The following is a 19,625-nucleotide window of genomic DNA, read 5'->3' on the forward strand; positions in this document are numbered from 1 at the left end:
CTACAACTTACCCAGGACATCTTCAAGGAGCGGTGTCACAGGAAGGTAGTGTCCATCATTAAAAACCTCCAGCACCCAGAGCATGCCCTTTTCTCACTGTTACCATCAGGTAAGAGGTACAGAAGCCTGAAGGCACTCACTCAGCAATTCAGGAACAGCTTCTTCCCCTCTGCCATCCAATTGCTAAACAGACATGGAACTTGTGAACACTACCTCACATTTTAAATATATATTTCTGTTCCTTGCAGGATTTTTAATCTATTCAATATACGTATGCTGTAATTTAGTTATTTACTTACTTATTTCTTCTTCTTCGATATTATGTCTTGCATTGAACTGCTGCTGCTAAATTAACAAATTTCATGACACGTGCCGGTGATAACAAACCTGATTCTGAAACAGAGAGACCCTGGGCTGTCCTCTCTCCCAGTGGTTAGAATGTGAGGTGGGAAATATTGGCTCGAACATTGAACCCAAATTCAGTCCATATTGTCTAGTTTGCATAATAGGCATCTTGAATGAAGACGGAGTTAAGGTGAATCCTCCCATCAACTGAGCACTTACAGAATTGGTGACAAGAAGTTGTGCTGAGTTTTCTGACCATGGTCCAGGACATTCAAGACAAATATGGCCTTGCTGCTTCCTTGCAGTATCTTTCATCCTCAGAACTTTAAATCCTACTTCCATCTGTTACTGAAGTTCTACCCCTTCTTTTTCACTTCTGTTGCTAAAGCATTCTTAAGTAAATCCATGATCTTATCATCCTCATCTGGGAAGAGGGGGATATACTGGTGCACCTCAGAGATGCCATAACCATTTGACCATTTTTAGAAAGGAGGAAAGTCTGACTCTGATAGCTGTAAAGAGATATCTCTGCTACCTGCCATAAGGAAATTCATTACTAGGATAATTTTTGTTCTCCTCTTTCTTTGTGTGTGTGTGTGTGTGTGTGTGTGTGTGTGTGTGTGTGTGTGTGTGTGTGTGTGTGTGTGTGTGTGTGTGTGTGTGTGTGTGTGTGTGTGTGTGTGTGTGTGTGTGTGTGTGTGTCTTCGTGTGACATTGCGCGTGTCTCAGTTTGTGTATTTGCATGTGTGTGTGTCTTTGTCTGTGTGTCTGTAAGTGACCGTGTCGGTGTCTGAAAAAAAGTATGGATTCTGTCTATCTAGAAGCTCAATGGGCATGATCTTCATTATGCGATAACTCCAAGAAAAATGCATGGAATAGCAATAACAAGTATAAGTGGCCTTTTCCTATCTCATCAAAACCTCACACCTCATCACTCTGGAGGGAAATAGAACATCTTCCACATTTTGGCTGACCACAGTAATTCATCTCCATCTTATCTTTGCTTTACAATGGCATGCAAGCCAACAGGTCTACAACAGAACCAATCTCAGTGAAGACCAGAACAAAACCAGGCTGCTTCATTATCCTACAGTCTTTCTAGCTCCACTGTTGCACCTCACCTCCATCACACTTCACTTGGAGTGTAAGAGAATGATTCCAGTCTTGCTAATCAAAAAGATCTCTTTGAGTTCTGAGGAAGGATCTCAGACCCAGAACATTAACTTTTTTTTGCCATAGATCTTGCCTGACCTTCTTAGTTTTCCAGCATTTTCTGTTTTATTTCAATTTTGTTACCTAGCCTTTCTCCTTTAATATCTGAAGCATTTTTCAGATTTCCAACCATGTGTTTCCTATGAGCCCACATAACTGCATTTGACCTCAACAATGTCTGTTATTGTGAGTGGTTCTGGTCACCTACGTACAGGAAATATATCACTAATGAGGGATTGAGACACAAAAGGTGAACAAACTTAAAGGTCAATGGGACGAGGCAGAATTACAGTTTGGCATGACTAGAGGGATCTTCTGTAGTGATCTGGGTTGTCCAACTTGCTTCCAGGATCTTTGACCTCCACCTTGTCAACTTCTGGGGTTTGAGATCTCACTTGTTTTGCTGTCTGGCATCCAATCTCAGTGCTCAATACCTTTAAGATAGCCAAAGCAGTTATGTGGGCACAGTCAATCTCTACAGTATTCTGTACTGTGATAATCTATTACTCAATGACTCAAACATTAACATGTCCTCAATGTTTCTCTGCTTCCATCCCTCACCCCATAATCTGCATTTCTTTCCACCATAAGTGAAGAAAAAATTCCTTCTACTTAAAGTCATTTCCTTATAGCAAGCATATATTTTCACTTGCCACCCCTTTCAACATTCACACCAGGACCACTAGATTCAAAAACAGTTACTTTCCCCAAGAGGTAAAGCTGATCGACACCTCCACCCACTAATGCACTCCTCCACAACCCCCACCACCACTACTTCATCATTTCCTGTCAAAGTTTCTTTATATACAGACACTCCCATGCTTAGTGTCACTTTATGGATATACAATCAATCCAAGTTAATAAGCTATCTTATGTATTTATATTTCTTTTGATTTTTTATTATGCATTTTATCTTTATGTTTTTTTTGTGCTGCATCGGATCTGGAGTAACAATTATTTTGAGTAACAGAGGATGAGAGGTGACCTGATAGAGGTTTATAAGATGATGAAGGGCATTGATTGTGTGGATAGCCAGAGGCTTTTTCCCAGGCCTGAAATGGCTAACATGAGGGGGTATAGGTTAAGGTACTTGGAAGAAGGTGTAGAGGGGATATCAGGGGTAAGTTTTTCACACAGAGAGTGGTGGGTGTGTGGAATGCACTGGTGGAGGCGGATACAATGGGGTCTTTTACAAGACTCTTAGATAGGTACATGGAACTTAGAAAAATAGAGGGCTATGTCTTAGGGTAATTCTAGGCAGTTTCTAGTGTAGGTTACATGGTTGACACAACATTGTGGGCGGAACGGCCTGTAATGTTCTATAGATTTTTATGTTCTTTGTTCCATTCAGTGTATGGCTCCCAATACATGGTTGTGATGTAATGCAGCATGAGGACTGTCTCAGCTCCCCAAACCTTTTAACACTTTTTGATGTTCTAAGACATTCACAGTCACTTGATACCTGTTAATGAATACGCATATAATGCTTGAAGATTATTTAGAGATGGCGCAATGGCGTAGTGATTAGCATAACACTATACTAACCACGGTTACCGAGTTCATTTCCACTTCTGTTTGTAAGGAATTTGCGCACTGTCCTCATGACCTTGTGGGTTTTCTCCGAATGCTTTTGTCATCAGGTTCGGACATGGCCGAAGTGTGGAGTGAGGACACTGAAGCAGGTTGATAGTTCACAGACTTTAATGCGAACAATGTTAAAGGGAAAAGAAAACAATAAACACTAGGCCAAACAGGGCCATTGACTAAAACTCTCAAATGGAAAACGAAGCCTACACTGCGGCTGAAAAGAACAACTAAGAATAAAACAAATACCGCTAGCCTTCAGAGTCAGTTGACATGACAGTCCAATTTCTCAGTCAAGGTGGAAGGCAGACAGTGAAGCGTAGCTGTGTCCAAGTCTTGACAAGTACTACAATGGAATGAATGGAGTTAAATACTATCACAGTGAAGTATAATTAGCTGACACGTGCATATTCATGAGTGCAACTGTCGTATCTGCTACGCTGCCAAATCCGTGGTTGTGACAGCATTGGTTTCCTCTCACATTCCGAAGACATTGGGGTTAGTAGGATAATTGATCAGATGGATATAACTGGGTGGCATGGGTTCACTGGGCCAGAAAGGCCTGTTTCCGTGCTGCATCTCTAAATAAAATAAAATATTCCTAAAAATTAAAAATAAACCACTAAAATATACATATGTCCTCTTAAAATAATTCAAAGCTGTTAAACTGACTTAATTAAATCAAATAATAAGCTCTATCCAGCTAATTTGTTCCATTTGTTTTAATAGAATCTCTGTAATTTCACCAGACTCAACGAGCAGATTTCCCAATCTAAGAGGTGTGGGCATTGCCATTGTCCATTTGGATTCCACATAGAACTTACTGGTATAGAGCTGTCCCCAGTAGAAGGCTGTACTTCAATCTATGGTTAGAAGACAGAAGGTGGGGTGTAATATCCAATTAAGGCAGATCCAGGCAGATTTTGGTGGAATATTTTTCTTCTTGTGTTCTGAAGATCTGTTTTGATCCTGCTATGCCCATCACTCCAGCTCTATGCTCCCCTGTCAACATTATCTTTGTCAGATTCTCAACTTTCCATTTTTGTGCCTTACCATTATTGACAGGTCTTTTGGACTTAAAATTCTTTTACACTCTTCTAAATCTTTCTGGTTCTTCTTTAAAATCTCATGCCTGAGATTTTGATGACACTTTGCATCCCAGTGTAATAGACTTAATGCTTGATCTCCTGGGTACTTTTGGCAAAGATACAACAAATTGTCAATTATTCATTCGAAATTGCTGTGCACCATGCACGAGTACTGGGTAGGATTCAGCATCAGACTATGAACAATCAGAACTATAGAGCAAGTACACCCTCTGCTGAAAGGAGAACTGAAATGCAGTGGCTTTGATTTGGACGTCTGTTACTAAATGTTTAAAGGGTACCAAATGATTAAAGCCCAAGTATGAAACTAAATTGGAATGAATACATTTATAGATTGTGTATTTGAAGAAATAATACATCTTAGCTTCATATAACATATTTGGATCCGTGAGTAGTTTTGTTGGTTTTGCTTTTATGAGGAAGGCATGTCCTGAATGATATGGCTGGCTTTGCATCCATTGTCTCTCCCCCATTGTCTGGTAAGTTAGTTCCGGTGAGTCTTTTGATAGATTGCTCATCATTTCTGCTTCTTGTTGACAGTATGTCGCTATATTTGTAATCAAATGATGCTCCTAGAATCTTGACTTATGCTCAACATACAGTGACACAGTCAGCAAAATCTAAAACTTTGAAGCATTCAGCTTTTTGGTTTGAAGCTAGTTGATGAAAGTATCCAGCCCAATCGCAATTCCCAGCTCCACTCAGCTCATAATCCATAAGGTTATAAATCAGGGGTGGCCAAACTTACTTAATGTAAGAGCCACATACAATTAACTTAAGATGTTTGAGAGCCGCAAGACATGAACAAAATTCACAGACACGTTTTTATTGTTACATTCACATTTTGTTACAAAAATTTTATATAAATGTTAAGAAATACATGTACGCAATAATATTTATTCATGCATGTAGTTTTTTAAACTGTTAATTTGTATTAGTTTCAGTCATCATAATGTACATATATACCAAATGTTTTCGAAATCTTGACTGATGATTGTTTTAACTATACTGAGCGTATTTAACACGGTAATGGACTACTGGAACATCTAAATGTAACACTTACCCAACAGGCTGGTATATGTCTAGGGGAAAAGGAGATCCAGCCACTCACCAACCCCACCTCCCGTACACGCAGGTGCTGTGAGAATCAAGTTTATGCCACACGTGCACACACAATATCAAACTCACACCAAATACCGTTATGGAATACACTTTAAAGATTTTACTAAAACTAAAAGAGTACTATGCAATACAGTATATATGAAGGAAAAGAAAATAAAGTAAAAGGTGCCAACTTAGTTTAGTGCACATCGTTGGAGCTCAACCATCGAACCATTCGACCCCTCGTCACTTTCCTCTGACCTCCACGTCCTCGCACCTGGGACCACCCCGGTGGTCGACCGAGCAGGGCAGTGCACGTCCACCTTCCTCGGCGTCTCCTTCCCGCCTCCCCTCAAAAGACCGCGAAACCCCCCAAGCTCCCAGCCCCAGAAGGCAAAATAACATTCCCCATTGGTTAAAACATGAATACAATCCCCATATCAGCAAGTCCAAAGCTAAACAACTGCGAGAGTAAACACTTATCAAACATAAAAGCATTCCTACTCTAGCAAACTAAAGAAGCCATTTTGATTAACATACACAGTACATTGTACATAAGAAAAATATGCAAATTTGCATTTCAGTAACATAAGATTAGACTGTCAAAAATAAAAATAAAAGAGAAAAAACTGAGATTAATGATATTTATTTGTCTAAGACTTAGATTCATCAAGAGCTAAGCTGAATGCAAAAGAATTCTTTACATCATTTTGCCTTTTGCCTGCAACATCGGCACTGATCTGGGAGACAGTCCTCTCTGTAGTGTGGCATGAAACTAGTGTTTGTGCTATTAGTCGCTGAAGTTTTGTGTTATTTGGATCTAACACTGCAACAACTTCAGCTATATTCTTCTTAACAAATTTGCCATCAGAATATGGGCGTTTAGCACGAGCAATATTCCATGACATAACGAAACTAGCTTCAGTCATACTGGCTTCCTTACTGAACATTCTCAATAGAGTCTGCTGGCTATTTAGAGATGATTTTAACACAGTTAATTTGTTTTTCTGTAATTCGGATTTACGTGGATAATCAGCTGAAAAATTTTTGTGATTTGTTTCATAGTGGCGTTTAAAATTACTGGCTTTGTAATGATTGAGTGACACATTACAGATAAGACACAAAAGTTTACCCCCTTTAACAGTGAATGCAAAATCTTCCTCCCACTGTGGCTTAAAATGTCTGTTTTCATCTTCATATTTTCGTTTCTTACAATTTGATGACGCCATCTTCCTTCACAAAATTTTCACAGACACTTGTAAACAGAACTTGTATCCGCAGTGTACCAACTAGGTCTGCACAATTCAGTCTTCAAGCTGTCTTCAACTCTGTCTTCAAGCTGTCTTCAGCGCCACATAGCGATTCTCACCAACTCTTGAGCGATGGAATTAAGTCTCAAGGGATTTCCTGTGATTCTATTTATCACCAAAATGCTTTCCCATTCATTTCTACGCAATGGCAGCATGTGGTAAAAAGGAGGTCAACCAACATATTTCCCTGAGCCACACATTGAATGCCAAAGAGCCGCATGTGGCTCCAAGCCGCGGTTTGGCCACCCCTGTTATAAATGATCAAACTCTCCAGGAAGTTTTTAACTGGTGAGAGCTCTGGTGTCCATCAGCCTTCAAGGCAGTGAATTCCTAATGCTAGCATTGCTTGGGTGAAATACTTCTCATCTTCTGATCCTCCTACTCTTCTTAAATAAAAACAAAAAAATGCCAGAACCACTCAGCAGGTTAGCCACCATCTAATCCTGCTATTTACCAAAGGAAATGGAGCTTTCCTATTTGCTTTAAATAAAATAAACATCACAGAAGAATCATCAGAATTCTTATGTCATGGGAGGAGGCTCTTCAGTCCATGCTGGCTGTAGATCTGGTGTTCACTAAGCAATTTAAAATATATCACCGTTGCTTAATAACCTTAAAGCAAATGATTGGAAGGAAGTCCAGGCTGTTTCACCTCCTTCAACTTTGCGCCTTGAAGTCTAACAGTGCTGCCAACACAAAGTGATTTAGTTATTACTGAGTTCCTCCAGCGGTTTGTTTGCTTCCTGCTTCAGTTTCTAGCATCTGTAGTTTTCCTTGTGTCTCCATAGTTATCATTCCTGTTTTATTTTATATTTACATCCTGCATGTTTTGTTTCTTCTTTAATCCCAAACTGTGTTTTGTCCCAAGTTTGGCCTTTTGTGCCCTCCCTGTAGTTCTCCGCAAAGTGACCAGCAGAGTTATCTTTCCTGCATTTTAGTATATCTTTTTATGGCACTGGTCTTAGTACCAAGTTCTGGTCCTGTGGTGCTTTTTCAAGCGTTTTCTTCAGAAGTTGCACTCTAATGGAAATAATTAATATACAGCACTCTCCAAGAATGGTCTTAAGCAGTACATTCACTGTAATAAAACCTCCATTGTACTGGGCAAGATTCAGGGGAGCATGAGGGAAGACTGAGGGGAGCTAAGGTTCTCGTGTGAGTCGGGGAAGAGCAGGACCCAGCAAGAAATATATATGCATGAACCTTAGTTTTACTGCAAATTACTATGTGGATAAATAAAGTTTGATAACGTAACCTCAGGATCAAAATTACTCTGAGTACTTCTGTAACATATAGTTGGGAAAATGCTTGAAGCTATCGTTAAAGAAGACATAGTGAGGCATCTGGAAAGAAATGGATCCATCATGCAGACACAGCATAGAGTCAGCAAAGGCAGGTCCTGTTTGACAAACTTACTGGAGTTCTTTGAGGATATAATGAGAGCAGTGGATAGAAGGAAACAGATGGATGTTATTTACTTGGATTTCCGGAAGGCTTTCGATAAGGTGCCACATAAAAGACTTTATCAATAAGATAAGGATGTATTAGCATGGATAGGGGATTGGTTTACTGATAGAAAGCAGAGAGTTGGGATAGATGGGTGTTACTCTGGTTGGCAATCAGTGGTGAGCGGTGTGCCGCAGGGGTCAGTGCTGGGCCCAGAACTGTTCACGATATACATTAACCATCTGGAAGAGGGGGCTGAGTGTAGTGTAGTTTGCTGATGAAACTAAATTGAGTGGGGAAGTAAATTGTGCAGAAGATGAGGGAGTCTGCAGAGAGATATAGATAGGTTAATTGATTGGGCAAGGATCTGGCAGATGAAATGTGGTGTTGGAAAATGCAAGGTCATCCAATTTTGAAGGGAAAAATGAAAGAGCAGATTATTATTTAAATGGTAAAAAAAATGCAGCATACTGCCTTGCAGAGGGACTTGGCAGTGCTTGTGCATGAATCACTAAAGGTTGGTTTGCAGGTGCAGCAGGCTATCAAGAAGGCAAATAGAATGTTGGCCTTCATTGCTAGAGGGATTGAATTTAAGAGCAGGAAATTTATGCTGCAACTGTACAGGGTACTGGTGAGGCCACACCTGGAATACTATGTACATTTCTGGTCTCCTTACTTGAGGAGAGATATACTAGCTTTGGAGGCGGTGCAGTAGAGGTTCACCAGATTGTTTCCAGAGATGAGTGGGTTAGAGGTATGAGGAGAGATTGAGTTTCCTAGGACTGTAGTCACTGGAATTCAGAAGAATGAGGGGAAATCTTAGAGAAACATATAAAATTATGAGAGAGATAGATAAGATAGAGGCAGGAAAGTTGTTTCCACTGATAGGTGAGTCTAGAACTAGGGGACATAGCCTTATGATTTGGAGGGATAGATTTAGGATGGAGATGAGGAGGAACTGCTTTTCCCAGAGAGTGGTGAATCGTGGAATTCTCTGCTCACTGAAGCAGTGGAGGCTACCTCAGTAAATATATTTAAGACAAGGTTGGATAGATTTTTGCATAGTAGGGGAATGAGGTGTTATGGGAAAAAGGCAGGCAGGTGGAGATAAATCTATGATCAGCCATGATCTTATTGAATGGCGGAGCAGGCTTGACGGGCCAGATGGCCGATTCCTGCTCCTATTTCTTATGTACATTACCTTCTCCCCAGAGGTATTTTTCCAATCTGGGAAGCATGTAGGCAATATGGGAGAGGTAGAAGTGTTCAGCTCCCTTCAAGTGTGAAAATGCTAGTGTATTGCTCCCTCTCCAGGGATAAAACTGGTTATTAATTGGGAGGGGGAGAATGTTGAGGTCAATGTGAATAATCAGTTCCTTCCAACAGAAATCTGTGCTTCCACACTAACCCTTCCCCATAGAAATGAGTGGTTGAAGAGAAGCTGTAAAGTATTAGAAAACTCCCTTAAAGCCGATGATATCTAACTTTTCTTTTTGTACTCAGGGGGTGAAGAATTTGATGTGAATGATTCATAATAGAGAACCTCATTAAAATCATTGAATTACATACTCATAGCTACTCTATCCCTACAAAGACTGCTGCTTGTACTTCCTATCTCTCTCCCAATGGACCTGAAAATGTAACGGACTGGCTATCCAGTGGCATATGTTTGAATCTCACTGTAAGATCTGGGAATTGAAATTCAGTTAACTATGTACATCTGGAACAAAATGAAAACTATTAGCAGTAATGGTGACCATAAGACTGTAAGATATAGGAGCAGAATTAGGCCATTTGGCCCATCATGACTGCTGCACCATTTCATCATGACTGATGCAATTGTCCACTCAGCCCCTATCTCCTGCCTTTTCTCTGTATCCCTTCATGCCCTGACCAGTCAAGAATTTATCAAACTCTGCCTCGAGTATACATAACGACTTTGCCTCCCCAGCTGCCTGTGGCATAGAATTCCACAGATTCACCAGTCTTTGGCTGAAGAAATTCCTCCTCATCTCTATTCTAAAAGACACCCTCTATTCCATGGCTCTATCCTCTGGTCTTAGATTCTCCCACCATTGGAAACATCCTTTCCACATCTACTCTATCGAGGCTGTTTACAATTTGATAGGTTTCACTGAGGTCACCCCTTGATAGAACAGAGAACACAGAATAGTACAGCACAGTACAGGCCCTTCGGCCCACAATGTTGTGCCTCTCATATAACCCCCCACCTTAAATTCCTCCGTATACCTGTCTAGTAGTCTCTTAAATTTCACTAGTGTATCTGCCTCCACCATTGACTCAGGCAGTGCATTCCACACACCAACCACTCAATGAGTAAAGATCTTCTGAATTCGAGTGAATACAAGCCCAGGGCCATTAAACACTCTTCATATGGCAAACCATTCAATCCCGGAATCATTTTCCTGAACCTCCTTTGAACTCTGAAATTTCAGCACATCCTTTCTAAGATAAGGGGCCCAAAACAGCTTACAATACTACAAGTGAGACCTCATCAGTGCTTGATAAAGTCTGAATATTACATCCTTGCTTTTATATTCTAGCCTTCTTGAAAAGAATGCTAACATTGCATTTGCCTTCCTCGCCACAGATTCAACCTGCAAATTAACCTTTAGGGAATCCTGCACAAGGACTCCCTTGGTGCCTCATTTTATTTGTATTTTCTTTCCATTTAAAAAAATAGTCAGCCTTTTAATTTCTTCTATTCAATGCATGACCATAAACTTCCCAACACTGTATCCCATCTGCCACTTCTTTGCCCATTCTCCTAATCTATCTAAGTCCTTCTGTAACCTCTCTACTACCTGCTTCTCTAACTATCTTCATATTATTGCAAACTTGGCCACAAAGCCATCAATTCCATCATCTAAATCATTGACATATACTGTAACGTAAAAATAATCAGTCTCAACACAGACCCCTGTGAGACACCTGTAGTCACTGGCAGCCAACCAGAAAAGGCTCCATTTATTCCCACTCTTTGCTTCCTGCTAATCAACCACTGCTTTATCCATACTAGACTCTTTCCTGTAATACCATGGGTTCATAGCTTGTTAAGCAGCCTTATGTGCGGCACCTTGTCAAAGGCCTTTAAATCCAAGTACCCAACATCAACTAATTCTCCTTTGTTTATCGTGCTTGGTATTTCTTCAAAGGATTCCAACAGATTTGTCGGGCAAAATTTTCCCTTGGGGAAACCATGCTGACTGTGGCCTATTTTATTATGTGCCTCCAAGTACCCTGAGACTTCATCCTTAACAATCAATGCCAGCATCTTCCCAACCACTAGGGTCAGCCCTGGCCTATAGTTTCCTTTCTTCTACCTCTCTTCCTTCTTGAAGAGTGGAGTGACATTTGCAATTGTCCAGTTTTCCAAAACCATTCCAGAATCTAGTGATCCTGAAAGATCATTACTAATGCCTCCATGATCTCTTCAGCCACCTCTTTCAGAACCCTGGGTGTACACCATCTGGTCCAGGTGACCTATCTACCTTCAGACTTTTCAATTTCCCAAGAACCTTGTCTCTATTTATGGTAACTTCACACACTTCATGACCGCTAACACCTGTAACTTCCACCATACTGCTAGTATCTAACACAGTGAAGACTGATGCAAGATAATTAGCAGTTCATCCACCATTTTCCTGTCCCCCATTACTACCTCTCCAGCATTGTTTTCCAGCAGTCCGATATCCACTCTCGCCTCTCTTTTACACTTTATGTATCTGAAGAAACCTTTGGTATTCTCTTTAATGTTTTTGGCTAGCTTACTTTCTTATTCCATCTTTACTTTCTTGATGACATTTTTAGTTGCTAATATTAACATGTATGTTCTCTTTCCGAGCTGGAGTCACACACCACAGGAGCAGGCCCTTCAGCCCACCATGTCCATGTTACCCATTTGGAAAACTATCTGGATCACATTCCTCATCAGCTCCCCCAGATCTACCATTTCCCTGCCTACACAATAGAGGAAATTTACAGTGGCCAATTAACCCGTTGACCTACACATCTTTCGGTTGTAGAGGAAACCGAAGCACCCATTGGATGCCCACATGGTGACAGGGAGAGCACGCAAACTCCACAAAATCAGCATCTGATATGAACCTGGGCATTGTGAAGCAGTGGTTCTACTATCTGCTCAGTTTAATCAACTATTGGCAACAGTTCTGATGAGATTCTTGAAATATTCTTGAATAGTATTTTTTCTCTTGAAGTTTCTGAAATGTAAAATCCTGTTTCCCTTTCCAAAAATGCAACCTTCCCTATTGAAAGTTCCTAGCATTTTCTGTTGTTTATACTATTGAGGAGCAAGTAGAAATAACAATAAATATAGGCTTTCATAATGATACACATATTCTGGGAATAAATTGAATAATCTTCCTATTTTAATCGCTAAAGATTGTAGCAACATTTACATTGTTTAAACTTTATGAAAAAGGAAGGTTGTATTCTCCTCTTCTTGGGAAATTCCTCTGGTGAAGATTACATACTTTCACCCCTGTTCTTTGATTCTCAGGAGATTGATGAAGCCATGGGGGGAACTGTAGACTTTTCTTCATTGGGACAGGAAGAAGCCAGTGGGCAAGAGATGTGTGTAATTTGTAAAATGGTGCACCTCTTAACACGTATGCAGTGGTCTTGTATGGAGGGTCTCAATCTCTAAGTAAGTCTAATCTCAAATGCTTCTTTTCTAGCAATCAAAGGTGATGCTGTAAATTTTCATGCAGCGCTTAGATACATCTTTGAATCATTTCCTTTATCCATCTGATAGTCTCTTCCCTTCAAAAATAAGATAAAATTGTAAGTTATTTGGTGTCAAGCCTGCAATTCACATCATAGTGGTACAGCACAGAAAAAGGTCTATTGGCCTGTGTCATCCAAGCCAGCCATCAAGTGCAGCCATCTATACTAATCCCATTTTTCCTCTCGTCTTTCCATTAACTCTGCTCCATCCTCAATTTTGCTGTAATCCACCTACAACGAGAGCAATTTACAATGACTGATTAACCTAGCAACCATCGTGTATTTGACATGTGCAAGGTTGCCAGAGCAGCTGGGGGAAAGCTGTGCAATCACAGAGAAATTGTGCACCTTCACACCTAGACAATTAAGTACTGGGGGTTAATGTTTGCGAGAGGATGCTTACACTGTTCATTTCACATCATCTAGTGAATTTGGAGGATATTCTGGAGACGTTAGTGGTATTTTACCAGTGGCTTGAGAGCCCGTGTTAATTTCCTTATTTTAAAAGTGGTATTCACCTTAGTTGTCATCTGAACACTTTATGGATAGCACATTGCAGTCTTGTGAAACTTATGGTCTCAGAATAACCTATTGCACCATTTGGACTAAGGAAGGAAATAAAATAAGACATGGTTCAGTGTGTGTGTGTGTGTGTGTGTGTGTGTGTGTGTGTGTGTGTGTGTGTGTGTGTGTGTGTGTGTGTGTGTGTGTGTGTGTGTGTGTGTGTGTGTGTGTGTGTGTGTGTGTGTGTGTGTGTGTGTGTGTGTGTGTGTGTGTGTGTGTGAGAGAGAGTGAGGGAGAGGGAGTGCAAAGGTTGATCAGTGTGCCTGTGTGATGGGTATCACTCACTGGATGAAAACAGTAAGGCACCAGCTCAAACTAACTCTTATTGCTGGGGCTCACACATGAAAAGTGGGTACATGAGAAACTGGAATTTAGAAGCCAGGATCAAAATATGTGTTCATTGAATTTCTCTGTGTTTCTGTAATAGTGATTCGGAATAACAGTAACAGCTGAAAAAACACCTGGATTGCGTAGTAGATCAAATAGGGTCAGTGGGAAAGAAGCACGATTTGGTGTTTCAAGTGAAGAAAGCTTCTTCAGAACTGGAAAAAAACATGAGAGCTGAATTTTTAACACATTGGTCTGTGCTGAAGAGTAGGAAGCATATGAGGAGATGAGCTGTCAAGTGACACTGCTGAACACATACCTGGGCATTCATTGAACTTGCTGGAGTTCAGTGGAGTGGGATTATGGATTATTTACATCCAGGGAGGTAAGTCAGGTGTTCATTGCTATTACACAACAGATTAACTTTCCAGTACATTCTCCAAGCCTTCAGCAACAAAACACATCGTGTAAATACACTAAGTCATCATGCAGACACCTTGTTGCCGAATAACCACTGTCATTTCCTTGCAGACATGGCACTCTATGTGGTCAGCAGAAAGTAGCAACACGGTGTTTGAGCTGTTTCTTGGCTATAAGGATGGGACCCTCAGCTCTAGGAGGAGGAGGCCTTGGTCCTCTGTCAAAGTCTGACAATTTGAAACCTGCCACCAACCTTCAGCCAAGAAATATTTTGGCTAGCTCTTGCCACGGTGTACCAGTACCACTGTTATGGGGCAGGCCAGTCAGTTTATTAAGTCCCAACTCCTTAGGTACTGGGAGATAGTTTTGCTCTGCAATCCTGGCATCAAAATAGGACTCAGAGTTCCTCAGGCTGTCTAGTCCATGACAAAATGTTACATCTAACGGTCAATTTGTCACAATATCTCCAGCCTCCTCATACAAAACACTCCGATATTGTCTGGGTTTCTAAGGCCAGTGGTTTTATTACTTTTAAAGAGCAGAATTAGTCACTGAGGTTATTACTTAAGTGCAGTGGCAAATGTCCAATATTGTCCTTTTCAGAGTCTATGAGCAAGGAAGCATCTTTATGGTTAGACTTTTGAAATGGAACAAAATGAAATGGATGAATTGGCTGGAATTCTGCCAACTAAAGCAATGTGAATAAACAGCTGGGAAAGAATCAGAGCCATCTCTAATTCATTTGTTACCTCAGCATTATTTTCTTTTTGAGGTCTACTCACTTTATCAAATTGTTTAAAAGTCAGGTTTAATTTTGTTGACAGTGTTGTTTCTCTATAATTTTTGCCAACAATAATTTGTGCTTACTATAGCACCGAAAGGACAGGTCTTGTCCAGTGGCTCTGAGCACACTACTGAAGCACTGTTGGTGATATTGTCGTGGAGTTGTACAACACAGAGTGGGCCCTTTGGCACATCTTGTCCATGCCAACTGTGATTTCTTTCGATACAAATCCCATTTTCGCACATTAGGCCTGTATTCTTCTACTGCACTCCTTTCCTATTCAAGTAGCTGTCCAAATGTTTTTTTTTAAATATTGTGGTCAACTTCCCTCCCCCCCCCCCCCCCAACTACAGGTATATCACTTTGGATACTGTTTAGGGGGAATGACCCAACAGAGGAAAGTCAGAACAGTCAGGTCTCTGGCACTGAGCTGGCTCTATGACTCAGAAGGGAGGGGGGAAGAAGAGGTGAGCTGTGATGAAAGGGGATTTGTTAGGGAACAGAAAGGAGGTTCTGTGGGCAAGAATGAGATTCCCAGTTGTTATGTTGCATTCTGAGTGCCAGGGTCCAGGACATTTTGGATCGAGACCTCAGCATTCTTAAGTGGGAAGACGAACAGCCAGAGATCGTGGTCTATGTAGGTACCAATGACATGGATAAAGTGACATGTTTCTGCAAAGAGAGTTCAGGGAGTTAGTTACTAAGTTAAAGGGCAGGACCTCCAGGGTTGTGATCTCAAGATGACTGCCCGTGCCACATGCTAGTGTGGCCAGAAACAGGAAAGTTATACAGTTTAACCTGAACTGGAAGGGGACTAATATCTGTGCGGGAAGGTTTGCTAATACTGCATGGTGGGGTTTAAACCATAGCTGCAGGGGGATGGGAGCCAGAATGCCAGAACAGTTAGTGGAGAGTTTGTGAAGACAGATTTCCTGGAAATAAAACTTCAGATAGTCAGGAATCAAAAGGTTGATCATGGTGCGACTGGTGTCCTGAACTGCATATTTTTCAATGCAAGATGTATCGTAGGAAAGGTGGATGAGCTCAGCGCATGGATCAACAGCTAGAATTATGACATTGTTACCATTAGTAAGACTTGGTTGCAGGAGGGGCAGGACTGGCAGCTCAATATTCAGTAGTTGAGTTGTTTTAAATGTGACAGATCGGGAGGGATTGAAGGAAGAGGGTGGTACTGGTCAGGGAAGGTATCATGGCAGTGCTCCATCAGGACTGACTGGAGAGCTCGTCTAGTGAAGTGTTATGGATGGAGCTGGGAAGTAAGAAAGCTATGACAACATTAAGGGGGCTATATTACACACCACCCAACATTCTGAAGAATTTAGAGGAGCAAACTTATAGAGAGATTGCAGACTGTTGAAAGAAACATAAAGGTTGTTATAGTAGGTGAGTTTAACTTGCCACATATTGACTGTGTCTCCCATAGTGTAAAAAGACTAGATGGGATAGTTTGTCAGATGTGTTCAGGAAAGTTGCCTTAATCAGTACGTAGAAGTTCTAACGAGACTGTATGATACTTCAGAAAATGAGACAGGGTAGGTGACAGAAGTTTGTGTAGGAGAACACTTTGAATCTAGTGACCACAATGCCATCAGTTTCAAAGTAATCATACAAAAAAAAGGTCTAGACCGTGAATTGAGATTCTAGATTGGAGAAAGGCCACTATTGATGGTGATGGTATCATAAATGATCTGACAAGTGTGGATTGGGACAGGCTATCTAGCAAAGTGTACATGGTAAGTGGGAGGCCTTCAAAAGTGAAATTTTGAGAGTACAAAGATTATATGTGCCTGTCAGAATAAAAGGTAAAGATGGCGAACTTTGGTTTTTAAGAGATATTGAGTCCCTGGTTAAGATTTTTTTTAAAAAAATGGTCCATAGAAGGTATCAGCAGGTAGGACCAAATGAGGTACTCATAGAGCATAAGAAGTGCAAAAGGACACTTAAGAAAGAAATCAGGAGGGCTGAAAGAAGGCATGAGGTTGCTATAGCAGACAAGATGAAGCAGAATCCTAAGGGATTATACAGATATGTTAAGGGCAAAAGAATTTCAAGGGACAAAATTGGCCCTCTGGATGATCAGAATGGTAATCCATGTATGGAGCCAAAAGAAATGGGGGAAATCTTAAATAATTTTTTTAGATCTGTATTTACTTAGGAGATGGATATAGAAGTGAGGCAAAGGGGCATCTGGATAAATCCCCAGGGCTTGACAAGGTGTTCCCTCAGACCCTATGGGAGGCAAGTGCAGAAATTTAAATCATCCTTAGCAATAGGAGAGGTACCAGAGGATTGAAGGATAGCTAGTGTTGTTTCATTGTTCAAGAAAAGCTCTAAATATAAATCAGAAAATTATATGCCAGTGAATCTGATATCAGTTTTGGGAAAGTTTTTGGAAGGTATTCTAAGAGACAGTCTTTGGATAGATGTGGACTGATTAGGGATAGTCAGCATGGCTTTGTGAGTAGTAGGTCATGTCTAACCAATCTCATAAAGTTTTTTGAGGAAGTTACAAGAAAAGTTGATGAAGGCAAGGCAGTGGATGTTGTCACCATGGACTTTAGCAAGACATTTGACAAGATCCGGTGTGGAAGGTTGGTTAATAAGGTTCAGTCGCTCAGCACTCAAGATGAGGTAGTAAATTGGATTAGACATTGGCTTTGTGGGAGAAGCCAGAGTGGTAGTGGATGGTTGCCTCTCTGACTGGAGGCCTATGACTAGTGGTTTACCGCAGGGATTAGTGCTGGACCCATTGTTGTTTGTCATCTATATTAACGATCTGGATAATATGTGGTTAACTGGATCAGCAAATTTGTAGATGACACCAAGACTGGGGGTGTACTGGGTAGTGTGGAAGGCTATCATGGTTTGCAGAGGAATTTGCATCAGTCTGGAAAAATGGGCTGAAAATGGCAGATGGAATTTAATGTAAAGAAGTGTGAGGTTTTGCACTTCGGTAGGACCAACCAGGGTAGGTTTTATACTGTGAATGGCAGGATTCTAAGGAGTGTGGTAGAACAAAGCGATCTGGAGATATGAGTCCATAATTTGTTGTAAGTGGTGTCACAGGTCATATAGAAAGCTTTTCACACATTGGCCTTCATAAATCAAAGAACTGAGTACAAGAGGTGGGATGTTATGCTGAAATTATATAAGACATTGGTGAGGCCTGATTTGGAGCATTGTGTGCTGTTTTGATCACTTACATGCAGGTAAGATATAAACAAGGTTGAAAGGGTACAAAGAAAATTTACCAGGGTGTTGTCAGGTCTAGGAGATGTGCGTTATAAGGAAATATTGAATAGGTTAGGACTTTATTCCTTGCAGTATGCTAAATTATGAAGGTTATAGACAGGGTAAATGCAAGCAGGCTTTTTCCACTGAGGTTGGTTGTGAGTACAACCAGAGGTCATGGGTTAATGGTGAAAGGTGAAAAGTTTAAGGGGAACATGAGAGGAAACTTATTCACTCAGAGGCTCGTGGGAGTGCGGAACGAGCTGCCAGCACAAGTAGTGCATGCAAGCTTGATTTCAACATTTAAGCGAAGTTTGGATAGGTAGATGGATAGTAGAGGTATGGAGGGCTATGGTTCGGGTGCAGGTTGATGGGCGTGGGCAATTTAAATAGTTTTGGCATGGACTAGATGGGCCAAAGGGCCTGTTTCTACGCTGTACTTCCCTATGATTCCATGAGATCTTTAAATTTCTCCCCTCTCAACTTAAACCTATGCCCACTAGTTTTAGACTTCCCCTCCCAGGGAAAAAGTCTACATATCCTATTTATGCTTGTAATGATTTTTATAAACCTCCACTATGTCACCCCTCAACATCCTACATTCCAAGGAGAATAAGAATAGTTTTTTTTTTCAAATTTATTTAGAGATATAGCATGGGTAACAGGCCCTTTTGGCCCAATGAGTTCTCACCATCTAAATATGCCCATGTAACCAATTAACCTACTGACTCCATACATCTCTGGAATGTGGGAGGAAACCAGGGCACCCATAGGAAACCCAAGCAGTCACAGGGTGAACATACAAACGCCTTATAAACAGCAGTGGAATTGAACCCAGGTCACTAGCACTGTAGTAGCATTAAGCTAATCACTAAGCTACCATACCACCCTATAAGTAAAGCTCTGCATTCCAAGCAACATTTGTGAATCTCTTCTGCATTTTTCCCAATGCAATCATGTCCTCCCTCTAGTGTAGCAACCATAACTATATGCAATACCCCAAGTATGGTCTAACCATTTTTTTGGTACAGCTGCAACACGCACCTCAACTTTTTAACAAGATCTTTGACTTTTGTCAGTGTAGACTTACTGGGTGGGGGGGGGGGGGGGAGGTGTAGTCGTGTGTAGAACTTTTGCCTCATAGTTCTAGCAACCCAAATCCAATACTGAACCCTACCCCCCACCACCACATGTCACCGTGGCGTTCTTGTGTTCTTGGTCCAATTGCATGGATTTCCTCCATGTCCTCCCACATATCAAAACTAGACATGGTGATGGGTTAATTATCCATGTACTGTACTTGTGTGTAGGTGAGTGGAAGAATGTGAAGAGAGTTGATGCCAACGTGGGAGAGTAAATCGGGAATAGTACAGGATAAATAAAACTAATATAGGCAGGTTGTATTAA

The 19,625-nt window shown here is 41.0% G+C and overlaps 1 protein-coding gene across 2 annotated transcripts in view; it reads left to right on the plus strand.

The window, feature by feature from the left end:
* Nucleotides 1-19,625, plus strand: part of LOC140740224 (3',5'-cyclic-AMP phosphodiesterase 4B-like) — a 458,171-nt gene that overhangs the window by 66,942 nt on the left and 371,604 nt on the right. The window lies entirely within an intron of this gene.

The sequence above is a fragment of the Hemitrygon akajei genome, chromosome 16 (assembly GCF_048418815.1).
Source record: "Hemitrygon akajei chromosome 16, sHemAka1.3, whole genome shotgun sequence".
Taxonomy (NCBI): Eukaryota; Metazoa; Chordata; class Chondrichthyes; order Myliobatiformes; family Dasyatidae; genus Hemitrygon; species Hemitrygon akajei.